At 42.3% G+C, this 21,429-nt stretch overlaps 1 protein-coding gene across 10 annotated transcripts in view; it reads left to right on the plus strand.

Moving 5' to 3' along the window:
• Window positions 1-21,429, plus strand: part of LOC121393056 — a 1,743,327-nt gene that overhangs the window by 1,549,968 nt on the left and 171,930 nt on the right. Inside the window, exons 1-2 of one of the 10 annotated variants that reach the window (XM_041585387.1) lie at window positions 10,156-10,446; window positions 10,675-10,765. The exons of the other annotated variants lie outside the window; for them this stretch is intronic. The gene's annotated coding sequence lies outside the window, so the exon portion shown is untranslated. Of the gene's footprint in view, window positions 1-10,155; window positions 10,447-10,674; window positions 10,766-21,429 lie in introns of those variants that run through there. 10 annotated transcript variants of the gene reach the window in all.

Raw genomic sequence — 21,429 nt, forward strand, 5'->3', positions numbered from 1 at the left:
TCTGTCTGTTATTCTAATCTGTCTATCTTCGTATCTGTTTATCTGAGTTGTCTATCTGTTGTCGATATCTGTTTGTGTCTATCTGGTGCTGTCTTCTGGTGTAGTACTATCTGTTCTATCTGTTTATCTATCTTGTTTATCTATCTGTCTAATCTGTTTATCGTATCTGTCTAATACCTGTGTCTCTAATCTGGTCTATCTGTCTAGTCTGTTATCTATCTGTCTATCTGTGTTATCTCTCTCTGCTCTATCTATCTTTATCTATCTATCTAATCTATCTATCTAGTCTATCATCTGATTATAATATCTAATCTATCTGTCTATCTGTCTGTCTGTCTGTCTGTCTGTTATCATATCTGTGCTATACTGTCTTCTGTGTTATTCGTATCTGTCTATCCCTGTTGTCTATGCTGGTGTTCTATCTTGTCTGTCTACTGGTTGTCTAATTCTCTCTATTCATGGTTGTTATCTGTCTATCTGTGTATTCTATCTGTCTATCTGTCTATGTCTGTCATCTATCTGTCCTATCTGTTATCTATCTGTCTATACTGTTATCTATTCTGTTCCAGTACGCGTGGTTATGCGATATCTGGTTATCCTAGTCTTGTCTAGTCTGTTATCTATCGTCTATCTATCTGGTTATCTATCTGTCTATCTGTTATCTCTTCTCTCTCTTGTTATCTGTTTCTCTGATCTGTCTATCTGTGTTATCTATCTGTCTATCTGTCTGTTTGTCTATCGTGTCTGTCATCTGTGTGTCTATCTCTCTATTCTGTTGCTATCTGTCAGGTCTGTTATCTATCCTGTCTATCTGTCATCTATCTGTCTATTCTGATCTAGTCTGTTATCTATCTGTCGCTATCTGTTATCTATCTGTCTATCTGTTGTCTATCCTGTTGTCGTATCTTTGTCTATCTCTCTATCTTGTTGTCTATCTGTCTATTCTGGTTATCTTCTGTCTATCTGGGTCATCGTATCTGGTCTATTCTGTTATCTGTTCTATCTGTCTATCTGTCTATCTATCTGTCTATCTGTTATCTATCTGTCTATCTGTTATCTATCTATCTGTCTATCTGTCTAGTTATCTTCTGTCTATCTGTTATCTCTCTCTCGTCTGTCTATCTGTTTATCTATCTGTCTATCTGTTTATCTATCTGTCTGTCTGTTATCTATCTGTTATCTCTCTCTCTCTGCTGTCTATCTGTTATCTATCTGTCTATCTCTCTCTGTCTATCTCTCCTCTGTCTGATGTCTCTCTCTCTCTTGTCTATGCTCTCTCTCTCTTCTGTCTATCTCTCTCTCTCTGTCTATCTCTCTCTCTCTGTCTATTCTCTCTCTGTCCTATCTTCTGTCTATCTCTCTCTCTCTCTGTCTATCTCTCTCTCTGTCTATCTCAGACTTCTCTCTGTCCTATCTCTTTGTCTATCTCTCTCTCTCTTGCTATCTGTCCTATCTCTCTATTCTTCTCTCCTCTCTCTCTGTCTCTCTCTCTGTCCTCGCTCTCTCTGTCGCTGTCTCTCTCTCTCTGCTGAGGTCGCTCTCTCCGCCTTCTCCTATTGGTCTCTCTCTCTCTCTCTTCTCTCTCCTATTTATCTATTATCTATCTCTCTCTCTCTCTATCCATCCATCCATCCATCCATCTCTCTCTCTCTCTCTTTCTCTCTTCGCTCTCTCTCTCTCTCTCTCTCTCTCTCTCTCTCTCTCTCTCTTTATCTATCATCTATCTACTCTATTATCTATCTAACATCTATCTATCTATCTATCTATCTATCTATATATCTATCATCGTATATCTCTATCTATCCTATTATCTATCTATCTGTCTATCTTCTCTGTCTATCCATCTATCTATCTGTCTGTCTTGTTCTGTCTGGCTGTCTGTCTGTCCCTGATCTATCTATTTATCTATCATCTATCTTATATCTATCTATCTGTGTCTATCTCTCTATTTCTATCTTCTCTCTCTCGCTGTCTCTCTCTCTCTCTGTCTATTATTCTATCTATCTATCTATCTATCTATCTATCTATCTATCTATATCTCTCTCTATTATCATCATACAGTATCTGTCTCTCTCTCTCCGTTGTCTATCTGTCACTATCCATTCATATCCTTTCTAATCTTATCTATCTATCTATCTATCTATCTATCCGTACGGCGACCTCAATGTGCGTTCCATCGTCCTTTAAAAAACCTTGTGTAACATTAATTCAATGGCGCGGCAGATACCAGGAGGCAGAGGGGCTAAATTCTCTAAGGAGGCCTGTCAGTACTGGGAAACAAATTAAGCAGCTTATGGTGAGGTACAGGGGTCCTAAATGTTCCCTTCATTAATAAATGTGAATATTTGCTGACAGTCCTGTGTAACTGACAATCCTGGTCTGTGTCTCCCAACCAGCACTAAGATTAAAGGCTCCTCCCAAGCCCATTTTAGGGGAAAATCTCCAAATTCACTAAAATCAGTGACAAGAGGAACATCCGCTTAGTCAGGGGGGGTGTATCCCAAATATTTCTCCTTTTTTCCCAATAAAAGAAGGGTTATTTGGTAAAAAAAAAAGTCTCAGAAGGAATATACACAACGCAGAGCCAACCAACGGACAAAACCAACTGTCAAATCCCTATGGGTAAAGTCATCTCTCTTCTATGGGACCTGCTGTATGTCCCTCCCACTCATTTACTATCACCCCCTACTGTCCCCATGGCTCGTGCCTCTGCTTCCCTCCCCAATTACAGACTCGGGGGCACCAACTATCCCTTTTTTCACTAATATAAGGGATATTTGGCAAAAAAAAGTCTTGGAGAGAATATATACTTAACCCAGAGCCAAGCCAACGGACTAAACCAACTGTCAAATCCCTATGGAGAAATGATCTCTCTTCTATGGGACCTGCTGTATGTCCCTTCCCACTCATTTACTATCACCCCCTACTGTCCCCATGGCACATGCCTCTGCTTCCCACCCCTAGTTCCAGTACTTGGATAAAGGGAACATGTATTTAGCTACAATGTTGGTACATAAGAGCAGGGCTGGGGCAGATACCAGGCGGGCAGAGGGGCAAATCTCTAAGGGAGCCTGTCAGTACTGGGAACACAAATTAAGCATCTTATGGTGAGGTACAGGGGTCCCAAAATGTTCCCTTCAGTAGATTATATGAATATTTGCTGACAGTCCTGTATAACTGCCAAATCCTGTGTCTCCCAACCAGCAGTAAGATTAAAGGCTCCTCCCAAGCCAATTTTAGGGGGAATAATCTCCAAATTCACTAAAATCAGCGAGAGGGCACAATACCCACAAGTTTGGGGGGCACTTCAACCCTAATTATTTACCTAAATAAGGGTTATTTGGCAAGAAAATCTCTCAGAGGGAAAACGCACTTACCTCTCACCAAAGTGACAACCAACGGACTGAACCAACTGTCACATCCCCAGGGGAAGTCACCTCTGTTTCCTGCTCTTAAAGGGGAAGTGTCCCCTTTTGATGAGTGAGGTTGATATGCATTATATTCTAATTAGATGTGCAGTACATACACAGCCTATTAAGTACCACTGAGTATTGCTTTGTATGTGTGGCCTATTGAGTCAGCGCACTGAGTCCAATGCCAATGGCAACCCACGTAACAGAGAGGAATGCTGAAGCAGCAAACATAAGCCATTAGTGAGCCAGTACAGAGCCATATGGGTAAGTCATTAGACTACAGGACATTGATACATGAGAAATCTCTGGAACATCCACAATAAAGAGATGAGAATGAAACGTCTGGCCGTTCTGTCCCTTATTATTGGAGAAAACAGAAGTAGATAATATCAGTAAGTACTGCAGGAAGCCCCAGTCTGCTTTGTACAAAGAGTGAAAATGTGTGTAGGGAAGTCGTGTCAAATCTTTGCACTTATCCCTGTAAAGGAGCCTGTCTGTGTGCTGTGAGCTGTTACCTAGCAACCAGCTGTACAGGATCTCAGTGCTACAGGAAGTGACACAGCAGCTAGTGAGTGGCTGGCAGGAAGAGGAAGTAGCAGAAGAGAAAAGCCTGGCAGAGAGAAGCACACGCTGGACACAGAGAGAGACCAGAGAGCTGCCGGTGGGCCCAGAGAGCTGAGAGGCTCCACCAAAATCAGACATTTGGATCAGGCTGGGACAGGGAAGCCTCATACTGTGCCTGGAGAGACAGAGAGTGTGAAAGGAATCCAGACTGGAGGAACAACCAGCAGGAGATTCCTATCTGAGCATCCAAAGGGGCTGCTCGTCTCACTGTATGTCTGACTGTGCTGGACTCCACTCAAGACAAACTGTAAAGCATCTAAAGAGGATTTGGAGTGAGGACTGAGATTTAAAGCGACAGGGTACTAAAGGAGCGCTCGCAGATTTCTACACATTTCTATTAGTTGGACTGTGAGGAGCCATCCGTTAGTTTAAAGAACTTATCCAGTTATTTAGTCTGACAGACCACGCAAGCAAGTTACTTAGTGAGGCCCTATTGCCACCGGTTAGTGCTGTCTCTATTAGTTGCCCATTTATTTTACATAAACAAGTTCTGTGTAACAAATAGTGTGTGTTTTATTACTGTGTTCCCAATGGGGCCACTTGTAGGTTCCCGCTAGGTGGAGACACTGCGCTACTAAGTACCAGGATCATACCTCCTAACTGTCCTGTTTTTAGAGGGACAGTCCCTTTTTTCAACCCGCAGTCCCTCATTTCTACTGGAAAGTCTTGTTTTTCTCTGCACTGAACAGCCAGAAAAAGAAATAAAGTTTCTAACCTAATTGGCTTTTGGTAGATAGCCCAGAACAGCCGCAGCAGAAGATAAGATACTTTTGTAACAATTTCTAGATAAGGAAACAAGTAATTGTAACAGGTCCCTTGGGAAATGTTAGACTCACAGCTTAAAGGGCAATTCACCTTTATTAGCAAAACTATAATAATGGGGAAAAAAACACAGAAACCTGCCAAATTTTGTAAAATGAACATGGTAATTAGGGGTTTGGCACAGAGAGCAGAATTCTGCAGGGCAGCAGCTGAAGAGTGGAGCAGGAAGCAGTGCAGGAAGTAGTGCAAGACCAGTACTGGAAGTAGAGCAGGAAGTAATACAGGAAACAGTGCAGGACGTAGAGCAGGAAGTAATACAGGAAACAGTGCAGGAAGTAATACAGGAAACAGTGCAGGAAGTAATTCAGGAAACAGTGCAGGGCGTAGAGCAGGAAGTAGTGCAGGAAGTAATACAGGAAGCAGTGCAGGAAGTAATACAGGAAACAGTGCAGGGCACAGAGCAGGAAGTAGAGCAGGATGCAGTGCAGGAGACAGACTGGGGGAAAGAGGATCAGTTCTGTTGTGGACTTAGAATCGACAGCACAGAGAGGAGTTGGACCAAGAAATGACAGGCAAAAGTATTGAGCAGGAGGAGAATCGACAGTTGGTGACTTGGGCAATGGGGATTGGGAGGAATGTAGTGGCTTCCTAGTTGCTTTGGTCTGTCACACTCAAGCTCACCACACATTCAGACCAATCTGATTGGACAGATTATTGCATTGTACCAAATTGTGCCTATATTGCTAATACAGAGTTCTTTCAGAGTAAATCAGACTTGGAAGGTTGAGAACCTGGCACTGATATGTTTGCAGTCATCCACCCTATATACACCGGGGCCCCCGGACTGACCCGGACTGACCTCAGATCAGATTGAAAGACTGAACAGGTCTGTGTATGGGCATTTCAAATTTTTGGTTAATGTCTAGAGAGTAAATCAACTTCTGACTGTTAATAATCTGTTAATTATCTCATGGTGCCAGGTGCAAGAATGAGTGTCAGCTTATGAAACTAGCTGCTTGCGTTATCTCACTGACACCAGGCACTGGGTGCATTTGTCAGACACAGGCCAGCATGGCAAATTATCATCGGTGAGTGGCTGCTTGCAGCTCATTTAGTAAGTCTTGGGTATCTGCTTGCAATAACCGCTGTCTAGTGCACCCTACACCCCACCCACCTTGAGCTGAAACCTTTGTGCTTCATTGTAGAAGTGCAAAGAGCTGCAACTATGGGCTAAAACTGCAGTGCAAAAAATAAGGCTATTTTCACTCATTATTTCCACCTTACACCCTGTCCATGGCTTCATAAATGTCAGCTTCAGTTATAGCTACTGAATGAACCAGTGAATAAGATACTTAATATAAAGTTAACGTCCCCTTTAAAATGCAACAAGTGGAATCACTAATTTGTGTGTTGTGGTTTTAGAAGCTGCTGCAGAAGAAAATCGCAGGAGCGGAAGGTGGAATCCCATATCCAGGAACAGCACCCGTAACAGCAGCTCCAGGAGAAATGTCTCTAAGAGACTGGAGCAGTTCTATCGCAAAGTGGAGCAGGAATCTCATAGGGACCTGGAGATGCTGAAGCACCTGAAGGAGCAAAATCTCCAAGTTCTACGCTTGGCCATGGTCCGGTAGGAAGGAGGGAGACTGGGAATGTGCTGTTGGTGTGTGTTTGTGTGCACGGCACCAGAATGACTGCACCCCAATGAACAGAAGTCTGTACCCCTAGAGTGTATGAGAAACTGAAGCATCAACCAAAATATAAATCACTTGGTGCTAAGGCCAATTTAAAGGGCTGAAACAATATTGGCCTTTAAATAAAATTGTAGCATTAATACAGTAGCACAGTTTGCAGTTGTTCTTCATTTATTTATGGTTTGCAGTTTTGAAATAATCTAGCATTCTCCTAATGAACCGCACGGTGTCTGACAAGGAAGTGCCACTCATTTACCCTCTTTATGATATGGACACAAAACATTTTAATTGGATTAAAAGATCACAAATATTTCATATTAAACTAATGTCCTTTGCTATATTGTATGTACATTATCATATAGATTCCCTTTAACACAAGGGATTAAAATATAAAAGGATTGTCAGGCCTTTTTTAACCTTCATTCAAATGTGACCCACTGTAGATTTCATGTTGCTGGCAGGAGGTAACCCCATTGTGGACAACATGGAATCTACATTGTTGGCAAAGAAAGGGTTAAAAGTCACGCTGTTATGCCGAAATATCTCCATCTTCGTACCGCACGCTGTTATGCCGAAATATCTCCATCTTCCTACCGATACTGGTCCATCTTTCCCATCCTGAGACATAGTCTTCCATTCCAGTAGTTGAAAGCTCTGGTTCCGGTATCACGGCTAGATCATTAGGGAAACAGCATTTTTCAACAGGAGAGGCAGAGCCACCTCCAAAATATCGACCTCCAGATCCAGATACTGGCCGAGTCCTTCTAGAACCATAACAGCAAATATCACCAACGTAAAGTTGCTCTGGAGCTTTACCTGGAAGGGAAGGAAGTTGTATTGGGTTCCCAAGGACTCTCAGAACATTTGGGTTTTAAAGTTTTACACAAAGGTTTTCCAGACTCTATGGAAGAGCAGAAGGTGGTGGTGAGCAACTTTACCTTGTACGCCATGAGAATCCGGAAAACTTGGGACAGCAGAACTACCACTTACAACTTTAGTGAGACGGGAAATTAGTAGCTAATAACGAGTGGGACTGGAGGAGGCAGCTAACCTTTACCAAGTTTACAGCATCAAGGCACCGGTGTGCAACAAGACCCTCACTCACAATAAGGGCGTCAGGGCTAACGGCTCGTTCAGACTGAACCTGCAGACGCTGAGCCGGAAACACGGGCGTAAGAAACGCACCACTGCCAGGTCGGCCGTCAGGAAAGTAGCCTGGGTAACCAAGCGGCATTCCAAGGGACATTACAGGGGCCACAAGAAGGCGAGACACGTCCGGGTAGCGGCCAAGAGACCAAAGAAAGCCGAGAGAAGCCTTCCCCAGAGGGATCCATAGAGCCAGCACAAACCCTGCTCCACCAGCCAATGCACATACAGCTTCCACAATGCCTGCCCAGAGCCTGAGATTGGAGCCTCAGCCCCTTCACATGCTGTCAGTAGAATAGCCAGGGAGGAGAAACCGAGCACCACAAGATGGATGGTCGCCCTGTCGCCTTTTCTGAAGAGGAGGGGAAGTGGAGTTTCGCTAAGTTATTTCTTAATAAAGGCTTTGCAATCTAAAAGTTTAATTTGTCTTGGTGTTTATTTTTCGTTGTATACTAACGAATCTTTTAACAAAAATTATTGATGTTACTGGTCCTTTAACTGGGATCAGCACCTACTTCTGTTACATTCTTTCATGAGTCACAACTGGCAGTGCCAAGATTAAAAACCGCAGATAAGCATTGCTTTCAATTGCAATTACATTTGCACATAAAATCATTTTTTTTATTTATATATATATATATATATATATATATATATATATATATATATATATATATATATATATATACAGGGCAGCCATCAGGGGGGACAGGGGGGAGAGTTGAAGGGGGGCCCCGGTCATGCCACACTTACTTGATTAGCTGGGCCCCCCATCTTTCTGAGAGCTGCTGACTTCTGGAAGGCATGGACGTTTAAGGGGCCCTGGCCACCAATTTTCTTATAATGTGGGGGGTGGGCAGCCCAGGGGGCCCAGGAAATTTTGTCGTATGGGGCCCTGCGATTTCTGATGGTGGTCCCGTATATATATATATATATATATATATATATATATATATATTTATATATATATGAGAAAAAATAATAAATGTACATTGGATTGTATGTTTGGGTTTACTTCCCCTTTAATATTACTCAATCATCCTTCCCAGCTATCCATTAAGGTAAATACTGAACATAGAGGTTGAGGTTTTCTTTATTCTATGGCCCTGAGCTCTCCGGAGTTGCACTATGCAGGAATACACGTGGCTTCAATTTAGACAGGTTCTAGATAAAGGCTGAAAGCATCGGATTTGGGATTCTATTGTTTGGCTCCACCTACCCCAATCTTCTTTGCCCCAAAAACATAAAGTAATTCCCAGTGGCAAAGGGGAAATAAACCGATTGGTTTCGGCCTTTGCTTGTTCCTGTTTTTTTTGTTTTTTTTTTTAACCTCCTGTTCGTAGACTGCAACTCCCATCATCCTCAGCCAACCAACAGCTGAATGTTCACTTTAACTACTGCCCATTTTAGAAGATATTCAGCCTTTTAATCGGTCCGTGTAGGGCCACCTTTAGTTAGGACAGAGTAAGAAATAGGGCCCCTTAGCCAAGACAGGGCCAACAAAACCACTGAATGATCAATAGCCAACGGCAGAAAATATACCGTATATACTCGCGTATAAGCCGAGTTTTTCAGCACCCAAAATGTGCTGAAAAACTCGACCTCGGCTTATACGCGGGTCATACGCCAATCCCTCACCGGATCCCTCACCTCCCTCTCCCATAGCGCATCAGGACTCTGTGACTGACGATCGCCGCCCGGAGCAGGTCCAGGAGCTCCGGGCGGCGCGTCCTTCCCTGCCGGCGTCGCTCCCAAATGGCGGCGCCCATGGCCGCCACGTGGGTAGCGGCGCCGGCGCCTCTACCCACGTGGCGGCCATGGGCGCCGCCATTTTGGAAGGACGCCGGCAGGGAAGGACGCGCCGCCCGGAGCTCCTGGACCTGCTCCGGGCGGCGATCGTCAGTCACAGAGTCCTGATGCGCTATGGGAGAGGGAGGTGAGGGATCCGATATTACGCGATTGATGTGAGCTGCTGCTTCCACATAGGAGACAAACTGTTTGGATTCACCATGTTATTAATCTCAAAGCATTTCAAACTCTCAATATATATGTAGTACATTTAATCACTGTCAAACTCACAGTGTGCTTCTTGGGTGTACTGGAGAATCCTGCATTAATATTTTATGGGTCTCATCAGAAATGGATCTGCATCATATTTGAAGTTCATACTGGGCAGTATCTTTTATTATCTGTTTCTTTATTAAATTGCTTCAGACTGGCATTCTCATTTATTTTAAAGGTGTAATAATCTAGCCTTACACTTTTCAGAGCATATACAATGGACGCCTTTGGTTTGCTTGGGGAAGTGCAATCCTTATTCTCAGCAGGGCTGTCTATATGACTAGAGGAGCGTTCCTGTACAAAGTACAGATTGATTTTCAATCAGCCCCTAGGCTTATACACGAGTCAATAAATTTTTCCAGTTTTCTTAGGTAAATTAGGTACCTCGGCTTATACACGGGTCGGCTTATACACGAGTATATACGGTAAATGAGAAGAGAACAGGACAGCTGGAATCCATATGGAGATGGAATTATATAAGGAGCCAACGGGCAACGACAGTCTCCAGCCACTTCTTATACGTCATTATTATATTTGGCTGACGTTCAAATTGCCTGTGGGTTTGTTCAAGTGGGCGTGTCTCACTCAGAGGGTGGGAGTGGTTAACTGTACTTTTTGGTAAGATATTTAGTATATAAGGAGGGGGGTCCGCCTGAAACATCTAATCTCCGGGATCTGATTGGTCACAGCCATGAAGGGGACTCTGATTGTGTTAGTGGCATTGGCCGGAGCCTGGGCTGCACCTCAAGGTAACGTTGTTCTTCACAGTAACCTGTACAGGTGATACTTGTAGCTGAGCCTCAGCAGCTCTAACCCTCCTATTGTAACTCTAACCTATGAAATAATATGGAACGTATCCACTGTCTTTTGCTTCGTAAATCTCCAATCAGTTTAGGCACAATCTTATATATGGGTTTATATATAAATATATGGGTTTTGTCATGTTATTGGATAGTCTATATGTTGTGTTGTTGTAGGAAGGGAACCCGGGAGCAAATGGATCAACGATTACGACAAACCCTTTTCTTTCCAGTGTCCCGATCAGCAGAGCATCGGCTTTATTATAAGGTAACTTTAACTATAATATTCATATCATTTATATACACAGATATATATACTTGTGTATTTATACAGATGTTTTTCCTTTGCCACTTAACTGTCCGTTCCTAATGGTCCCCAGTCAGTGATGGGAAGGAGCATTATATACCTAGCAGGTATAGTAGGGAGAGATGGTGCCTATAGTAACAGTGGGATAATAGTCTCTGGGAAGGGAGTGTGACTGTGGGATAGCAGGTATAGTAGGGAGAGATGGTTTCTATAGTAACAGTGGATAATAGTCTCTGGGAAGGGAGTGTGACTGTGGGATAGCAGGTATAGTAGGGAGAGATGGTGTCTATAGTAACAGTGGGATAATAGTCTCTGGGAAGGGAGTGTGACTGTGGGATAGCAGGTATAGTAGGGAGAGATGGTGCCTATAGTAACAGTGGATAATAGTCTCTGGGAAGGGAGTGTGACTGTGGGATAGCAGGTATAGTAGGGAGAGATGGTGTCTATAGTAACAGTGGAAAATAGTCTCTGGGAAGGGAGTGTGACTGTGGGATAGCAGGTATAGTAGGGAGAGATGGTGTCTATAGTAACAGTGGGATAATAGTCTCTGGGAAGGGAGTGTGACTGTGGGATAACAGGTATAGTAGGGAGAGATGGTGCCTATAGTAACAGTGGGATAATAGTCTCTGGGAAGGGAGTGTGACTGTGGGATAGCAGGTATAGTAGGGAGAGATGGTGCCTATAGTAACAGTGGGATAATAGCTTTTCCCCACAACATTTGTACAGAGCTTTATAAATACCATGAAAACTCTGAGTAATAGAATGAATATTATCTGTGAGTAGAACCTTTCCATTAGTTTAGCAATGTCACTTCAGGAATAGTTTAATGGAGTAATAAGTTGCTGTTGAAAACCAATTTGCCCAGTGATTGACTTTTCTGCAGCAGATCGATGGAGAGATTGGGGCAGTGTTGTTTCCCAGTAGAACAGTTATTGAGCATTATACAGGCTGATCGGGGCTTTGCTGGGCTGCATCGTATAAATAGCGCTAACAAGGAAAGAGAAGACGTATACGAGAATTACACAGGAACTTTGTTACTCCCCAGCAATTCACTGGCACTTTGGGGCAAATAACTGTGTCCCATTCTATTTCGTCCACGGAAGCCTCCTTTCCTTTTATTCTGTTGTCACTTTCTATGTTATTAGTGATTATGATAATAAAGGCAGGAATAGAAGGAGTGCACAGATTAAGAAAAATTATATTTAAAAAGTTCTGCCCCCTCTGGTCCAACGTGCGTTGCAGCCAGCAGCAGGTTAATAAACAAGTGAAATTACTTTGCCCTAAGCTGGCAGTCATTAATAATGTATAAGGGAGGTTATCCGATTTTTGTGCTGCTTTTAATGGGCTCATTTCTTTTTGCTAATGTGCATGAAATGTAAGGGGGCAGCGCCAGGCAGGGGGCAGTCCGGCTACGAATCAGAGCAGCGCCTTCATCTAACGGCGCGACGGAGGATAAAAGTGGAGACTGTAGAAGGCTGCGTATTGAAACAAAATAACAGAACTGCTCCCAAAAATGGGTTTAAAGTTATTTGTAAATGTACTTGCTATTGAAAGCAGCAGCTGCCTGTTAATAACTCCTGAACCAACGTATATGAGATGCATTTATAGTATCCCAGGGAAAATCCCATTATTGCCCCAGAACACACTGCAGAATAAATACAGTGCCAATTCCATGTATAATACCCAAGAACACACAGCAGGATAAATACAGGGCCAATTCCATGTATAATACCCAAGAACACACTGCAGGATAAATACAGTGCCAATTCCATGTATAATACCCCAGAACACACTGCAGGATAAATACAGTGGCAATTCCATGTATAATACCCCAGAACCCACAGCTGGATAAATACAGTGCCAATTCCATGTATAATACCCCAGAACACACAGCAGGATAAATACAGGACCAATTCCATGTATAATACCCAGAACACACAGCAGGATAAATACAGTGCCAATTCCATGTATAATACCCCAGAACACACAGCAGGATAAATACAGTGCCAATTCCATGTATAATACCCCAGAACACACAGCAGGATAAATACAGTGCCAATTCCATGTATAATACCCCAGAACACACAGCAGGATAAATACAGTGCCAATTCCATGTATAATACCCCAGAACACACAGCAGGATAAATACAGTGCCAATTCCATGTATAATACCCCAGAACACACAGCAGGATAAATACAGGGCCAATTCCATGTATAATACCCCAGAACACACAGCAGGATAAATACAGTGCCAATTCCATGTATAATACCCCAGAACACACAGCAGGATAAATACAGTGCCAATTCCATGTATAATACCCCAGAACACACAGCAGGATAAATACAGTGCCAATTCCATGTATAATACCCCAGAACACACAGCAGGATAAATACAGTGCCAATTCCATGTATATATGAAACTTTCTAAATACAATCAATTAAATATTCTGCATTAGTTTCTCTCTTCATGCAGCAGTTGGGTGTCAGATGATTAATCCAATATATCTTATACGGGGGCTCCCTTTCCTAACTGATGTCACTCAAATAACTGATTCCAGTACAAAAAAAATGACACATGACCCAATTCCTATGTTTTATCATCAGTTATATAAAGAGACAGGTTTCCCTTCTCTCCTGACATGTAGAGCCGGCCCTGCCTTCAAATTGTGCCTGTAAATTATCCTCCTTTCTGGTCAATGTTTTTCCGACTTCAGATGAGTTTCTTCCCACACAGCCGGGGGCCTGAGGAACTTTATCAGTCAGGTGTTGAAGTGTTCCACCAAGGGCCACCCCCACAGAGTAATTACACCATCTCCTCTAAGGGAATTTGATTGGGTCCTGGTTACAGTCGGCCTTCATTGGGCCTCAGCACTTTCCCAAACTGTTGAAAAGCCGGTTTTATTCATCATTTAAATTCTTGTTGTTTTGGCAGTGGAATCAAACAACCACAATAGAACTGAAGAATTTCATTTAAAACTGCATTGAAATAGACCAATAGTGTATTGCAATGTGTGCAAGTGACACAGGGCTATGTACGTTGCCATTTTGGAACAGAATTTGACCTGGTGGTATCTCCAAGGTTCAATGTCAATAGGTGCAACAGGTAGATCCACCAAAACATGGAGAAGCAGCATTAACCCCCCCCACACACACACTTTTCTTTTTTGGGGAATATTTGGGCACATGTTAGGCACAGCCCAAACATTATGGTTTTAAGTGCAGTCCAGATGAGTTTGACTCCAGGAGGCAATGTAGATTCTCCAGCAAGTGGTTCTCCGCAATGTCCTTTCATCTCTTTCAGTCTTCAGGGTGTCCTTTCAATTCTCTGAGCATTTTTGTCTCTTCCATTAACCTGGGGCTCCTAATCAAGCCTTCATATGTATTTTTGGGCTTCAATCGCAAAGTAAGTTTGATTTGGTCAAGGATCCACTTGTTTGTTCTCTTTGCCACCGAGACTATCTTCTAAAGTCATCTCCACACTCAACTTTTAAAGGCATCAATACTTTTCCTGTTCTGCTTCTTCATTGAACATTCATATCTGTATAACGTCATGGAAAGTATCTCAGCCTGGACATTTCTGCTCTATGGTCGGGTAGTTGAAGACCGTTTCTAGGCGTTTTGTCCTGGTTCTACCTGGACTTTGAATGCCGCATCCATTGTTATTAATGATTGATTGAAGGAGACAAAACCTCCTTATGACCATCTACTCTAAACCCAGCTGTCCTTCCTGCTGTCACAACCTTTGTCTTCATCTGATTTATCTGCAGTCCCATCTTTTCTCTTGGTTCATTATAAGAGTCAGAAGGGCTTCTTCATTTGCAGCAATGTGTCAGGTGTCTCTCAGGTATAGCCAAGAAGAAGAAAATCTAGTTCTGCAGACACTGCCTTATAGTAAGGGTTTGATGGTTGTGTTGAGCACCTTGAGTTGTGGTCACCATATGTTTTGTTGTGATGTTAAAGGCAGGGCCTCCTTCTACACTGTTCCTAGAGTGAGCAAGAATTTGAAATGGTTACTAAGCTTTGAACCATCTCTTGTTGGGCATGACTCGCCAATGGCTTCTGAGATTTCCACACGGGTCTTCATTTAAAGCTCAACAGAGATGCACCACTCTAGGGATTCAAAAATAAGAGTAATGATTCATGATTTACTTTTCAAGGCTTTAGGTCTCCTTTAAGGAAAAGCAAAGAATGGTGCTGTTTTAGTCATGGATGAGAGAAGACATACAGTATTGGAGAGGATTTGGCTGATCCCTGTCATTTTGCTAGGAAAACGCTGACTTCTGAATGGGGCCTTCATAATTTAGAGGAGCAGCCTATCCAATAAGTGCTTTTTATGGCAGATCAAGAGATAAACACAGAAAAGAATGTAAAGGGAAAGCGACAGTCATATGATTATGTTTTTGTATCGGTCTACTAGGAAACTTCTCCCCGCAGGCGCGTCCCCATCTCCCTCAACATTTCCCATTGTGCGACGCTCCGGCAACTTCCTATTAATGACATTTTTGTCAATATTATTAATAAGGTAATAATCAAGCACAAACATATTCTGTAGCGCTGTACAATAGAAGGGTGTATACAGAAAACATACAAAAAACGTTACAGGGGGTAAAGAGGACCCTAGTCCATAGAGCTTATGATCTAAAAGATCCTTTGCTTCTCTGTTTTGCTGCCATTAGAGCAGGTCCGGACTGAGAAAATAGGCCCTGGCATTTCAGGTACACAGAGGCCCAACCAGCCCACACAGAGGCCCAAACAGCCCTCGCCAGCCCACTTAATACTGACTTTCTATGGCACCTTATAGCAGCCTCTCTGGCATTTGCCAGAACCCACAGATTGCCAGTCCGGGCCTGCATTAGAGCCAAGGCCACATCAGTAACCCACACTTTCAAATTACCTGGACCCTTCCCCCCCATGGGGTCTAAATTATTAGTCCACTGGGTGGTGGGCCCTGCCAACAAGTAAAACAGAGTCTTAGTAGAAAAAAGAAATCTCCATGGATGATGGGCAAGGTCCCTGATTTGGCCCAGTAAGTCTCCAATTTAACAAGGTCCCACCCATGATCCATCCAAAACCCCACCCACTTCTCTATAAACCTCATCTCTTTATATGACCTACAAATCGCAATTTTAAATCTTGAAGTCTCCCTTTGCCTGCTCAGTGTTCCGATGCCACCCATTTCATTACAGACTCCCTGTCACTCCCCTGTAAGCTGCCATTAGAGTGTTCTAGTTCCACCCACTGCTTGAGCCACAGACTCCCTGTCCCTCCCTTGTAAGCTGCCATCAGATTGTTCTAGTTCCACCCACTGCTTGAGTCACAGACTCCCTATGCCTCCCTTGTAAGCTGCCATCAGATTGTTCTAGTTCCACCCACTGCTTGAGTCACAGACTCCCTGTCCCTCCCCTGTAAGCTGCCAACAGATTGTTCTAGTTCCACCCACTGTTTGAGTCAGACACCCTGCCCCTCCCCCTGTAAGCTTCAATCCCAGTGTTCCAGTCCCATCCACTGCTTGAATTTCAGACTTGCTGTCCCTCGCCTTGTAGTGTTCCAAGTTTTTCTTACAGTAAACAAAACTTTGGTCTATTAGTTTCACTCCTAAAACAACTCAGACACTGAAGTGGGAGTATATATGAAATATTGGGCGGGATCACCAGTTTGTTCTGATAGGTCCCTAATGTACAGGTGGAGTTGGCCTGTTTAGGTTGTGGAGTTCAATTGGTTCAGGATACCCAAGAAATAAGCTTGCACAGGACTGCTCAAGGACAATCTCACAGAAGACTTTGAAGTGTCTGGACAAGTAATCTTGGGTGGAAGGTGGCTAGAACCAGAGGCCCAGAGATTCTAGTTTCGTGCAAAGACTGCAGCTCTTCAGGAACTTCTGTAAACTTCACCTCCAAAACGAAGTATTAGGTGTTTAACGGTTTTAATTCACTATAGTAGACTTAGCATTTTGTGTATCGTTTAGGATTGTCAATAGCCATTTTCTTTAGTAAAGTATTACGTGTTATAAGCCATAGTGTGCGTGTTTATTTCCTTGAAATTGACTGCAATTTCTGAACTTAATAGTGCCCTTAGCACTACACCCCTATCAGTTGCCGCAAAGTGTTCTATTCCCACCCACAGCTTGAGTCACAGACTTCCTGCCCCACCCACTGTACGCTGTCAGAACCCACGTCATAGGCTGCTGCTTGAATGGAAGACTCCCAGTATGGTGCAATAAACATTCACATGATGGAAGTAAGTCCATTTTCAAGAACCAAAAGTGTAAAATAATGTTGGAGAGCAACATAAGTACGCAAAAAGTGCCTTGTGTGCCAAATAATGGCTGTGATTGGGGTATTGGCAGCTCCTATGTGGACATGAAGCCAACAGGAGGCTCTGTTTGGCAGTAGACATTGTTTTTATGCAACTAAACCTTGCCTTTAAGTCAAGAATTAAAAAATAAGTACCTGCTTGGAGGCCATTGGGAGCAAGATCCAAGAGGTTAGAGAGCAACACGTTGCTCACAAACCACTGCTTGCGGATCACTGATCTAGGGAAGAGTATTCCACATTTTAGATATTATATTATTATCTCCTGATTATTCTAAGCAGTACACTATCTCCCTGCCATGCTTTATACTTCAGTGTGGAAACCTAGAGTGCAAAAAAAGGAGTCCCTGGAAATGGAGGAGTTAAGACATAGGCATCAAAGTCCATCCACAGAGGTACAATATGGGTCATTACTTTTACTTTATCACAAGTTCATTGTAGTGAGTTAATTAGACGTTCTGTAAAATCCTTCAATCCTTCCGTCCGTAGGGGCAGGGCCACTAGCCGCTGACTAGGCTCTATCTCAGAACGTCTGCCAGGGAAGATCAAAATAAGGCATGAATACTTTTATCCAGTAGAACAGTTGCTTCCACGTCTCGCCGGACCAGGCCATAAAATCAGGCTTGTCTCTGTGAATTATGAACACGGTCCTTTTTAAAGATACGCAGGGAACTCAAAGCTTTCCCTTAGCTCCATCACTGGTTCCAAAACTCCTACGAACTTTCTCAAGTTGAGTTTTCCTTTCTATTGGAAAATGTTTCCTTGGTGTAAGGAACTAGATGGGTGAGGAGTCGGAACAATATGAACTTTATGGATCACTTAAATGTTTTTAGGGTTTAAGAATGTGCAACTTTTTATCTTCAGTTTTGGAGGTTTGACAGTTTCCAATATGTTTTCTGTATAAATATTATTTTCACGTTAGTTATCTTGTTCAATTTAAGTTCCAAATTTTGATAGACACGAATTAGCGCAAATGCAATGTGAAGGAGGATGGACCCGCAGTGAATGTGGGAGAACAAGTGCTGGCTATATACTTTGTCTATAGTAGCTAAAGAAAGAGCCCAAAGTGACTGAGAACATTGGGTTGGGAAAAGATAAAATGATGAAGGCCTATTTGCTCAATATGTTGTTTACAATAGCTAGAGAAAGAGGCCTCAATGAGAAGATTTTTGGTTGAAAATACAATGATGAAGACCTAGTTGTCCAATATTTTGGCTACAATAGCTAGAAAAGAGCCTTCAGTGTGTGAGAGAGTGAAAAATGTTGAGTTGTGTGGCGGAAGATACAAAGATGAAGGCCCAGTTGCTCAATATTTAGGCTACATTAGCTAAGATCAGTAAATGTAGGGAATGAGAGGTTGTTGGGTTCTTTGGTTGAAGATACAATGAGGATCCAGTTGCCCAAAATTTTGCTTCCATAGCTAGAGAAAGAACCATCAATGATTGAGAAAAAGGGAAGATTGTTGGGTTGTTTGGTAGAATATACAACAATGAAGACCCAGCTACCCAATATTATGGCTACAATAGCTAGAGAAAGAACCCTTAGTGCTTGTTTCTTTGTTTGAAGATGCAAGATCCAGTTGCCAAATATTTTGGCTTCCATAGCTAGAGAAAGAACACTTAGTGACTGAAAAAGAGGGAAGATTGTTGGGTTGAAAATACATTTATGAAGACCTTGTTGTCTAATATTTTGGCTACAATACCTAGAGAAAGAGCCCCCGGTATCTGAATGGGTGGTGAGAGATTGTTGGGTTCTTTGGTTGAAGATACAATGAATTTCCAGTTGCCGTTTATATGGCTTCCATAGGTAGAGGAAGAACCCTTAATAACTGAGAAAAAGCAAATGTTGTTTGGTTGAAGATACAATGATGAAGGCCTAGTTGTCCAATATTTTGGCTACAATAGCAATAAAAAGGCCAGCAGTGTGTGTAAAAGAGGGACATTGTTGGGTTTTGTGGTAAAAGATACAAAGATGAAGGCCCAGCTGCTCAATATTTTGACTACAGTCGCTACAGAAAGACCAGTAACTATAGGGAAGGGAAGCGATTGTTGGGTTCTTTGGTTGGAGATACATATTTTGGCTTCCATAGCTAGAGAAAGAACCCTCAGTAACTGAAAAAGAGAGAAGATTGTTGGGTTGTTTGGCAGAATATACAATAATGAATACCCAACTACCCAATATTATGGTTACAATAGCTAAAGAAAGATTCCTCAGTGCTTGGTTTTTGTGCTTTTGAATGTTTATTTTTTCAATTTGTCCGTTATTATGGTAACATTATTTTCAGGTTGGGGAAAGACCAACCTCAGCTTTTTGTAAGAGACGACTTAAGACCTTGACAAATTCATTTTATCCCTCTTGGATCAACTTATACCTTATTATCTTAAAGGTTCTTAAATGTATCTCATGTATCAGCCATCACAGCTTTAATATTTAGCTGAAAAGGACAAGTTGTATTTTATGACACGTATATGTCCTTTCCCGCATTCACAAGACACAAATATGTACTTATGTGACTCTGAAAATAAACAGTTCCTTGCAGCATGTATTGACCTTGGCAGTATTGGCCCAAATTAATCATATGCCTTCACATACACCTTTTTTCTGTTCTGTAAACAAGCTCAATATATCAAGCCTTGCTTTATAACTCATTCTGTATCCCTTTAATTATTTATTTGCTCTTTGGAGAGCACCATCAAGAGAAAAATATCCTTTTTTATGAATACAGGTGTATCAAATATATGATTTTACTATCAGAGGCAGAATGGAGAGATCACCAAGACCAGTGATGGTCATCTGTGAAAGTAACATATGGGCTCAACTCATGGAGAGCTGAACTTACAATATGTAGGACAACCTAGGAGATGAACTGAACTATGATATGTAGCTAGTTGGCTTACACTGTATATCAATGATATCGAGTTGGTATCTAGTAGAGTTAAGTCAAAAGCTACTGGACTTGGGAATTTTTCACCACTCATTGAACCAGCTTCTTCAAGTTGAATTGACTTAACATGACTTAACTCTACTAGATACTCTATATCATGACCAGGATGAACCTTCATAGAGTTGATTAGTCTCTCAGCCTATAGCCTTGTCATCATTTCAGTCAATGGTGGCATACCCCAGCTACCTCCATTGCAAGTTGAGTCTCACAACTGCCTTCTTACCTCTTCAGGTGCTTTTTTGGTGGTAAGAAGAGGTCCCAGGTTTTCTAGATTACTACTTTACTCTCATACACTATTGTCTCTTTTTTTTTTTTTTTTTTTTTTAAACTTTTTATTGTATTTTCAAAAAAAAAAAAACAAATAGCAATATTTAGCAGAGAAACTGTGCATAATATGGTATGTTCGTTATGACAGATTGGGTATACAAATATCATTGTTCCATGGGTGTACCAATCAAATTCAATCACTGTCAACAAGGTTTCTTGATATCTGTATAACACAATAAAATTTGAGAATAGACAGTTGGAGTAGGAGACAGAATAGAAAGAAAGATGGGAAAAGGAAAGAGTAAGAAACATTGGAGAGAGGGAAAGGAGGGGGTAGAGGGAGCTTCTTTATCATGTCATTTGCGACAGTTAGGAGGTAGTTGTCATCAATACAGATACATGAGTTAGGAAGAGAGAGGAGGAGGAGGGGGCGAGTATCTTTTTCTTTTTTCATTTCGCCCTCTTGCTTTGGAGGTGCTAGTTAAGTTCACCTCTGAGGGAGCTTTCTGCCCACCATTTCGTACATCTGAAGGGGGCCAGTAATTTTTGCTGTTTTTGTCCTTCCAATGTGTCTAGGCATTTGCTCCAAATATCAAAGAAAAGTGAGCCTTTGAGTTCCTTATCTTGTAATGCCAAGACCCATTGGAGTTGCATTGTATACAGTAATTTGCGGTTCCAAAGTTGTGTTGGAGGTGGTTGCGTGTTAGTCCAATATTCCAAGATGGTCTTAACTGTTGTTAGTACCATTATATCTGCGAGTCTGAGGTTACCTTTGAAGGTGTTGTCAGTGGGTGTGGGATATAAACCCAACAGGATTCGTGGGTCTGCTCGGGTTACTATGATTCCACACCAACTTGCAATATGTGATAGAACTGTATTCCATAAAGCATTTAATTTAGTACATGACCACAATGCATGCTCCAAAGTGGCGTCCGCATGATTGCACTTTGCGCATTTGGGCGTCTGTGTGAGGCCAATTGTGTGTGCTATTTTGGGTGACACATATGCTCTATGGAGAAGTCTAAGGGCCACGTCTTGGAAATAGACTGCTGATAAGGCTTTGGTGCGTTTCATATATGCCGTAGTAATTTGGGTTATTGTCG

Source organism: Xenopus laevis, chromosome 3L (assembly GCF_017654675.1).
Source record: "Xenopus laevis strain J_2021 chromosome 3L, Xenopus_laevis_v10.1, whole genome shotgun sequence".
NCBI lineage: Eukaryota > Metazoa > Chordata > Amphibia > Anura > Pipidae > Xenopus > Xenopus laevis.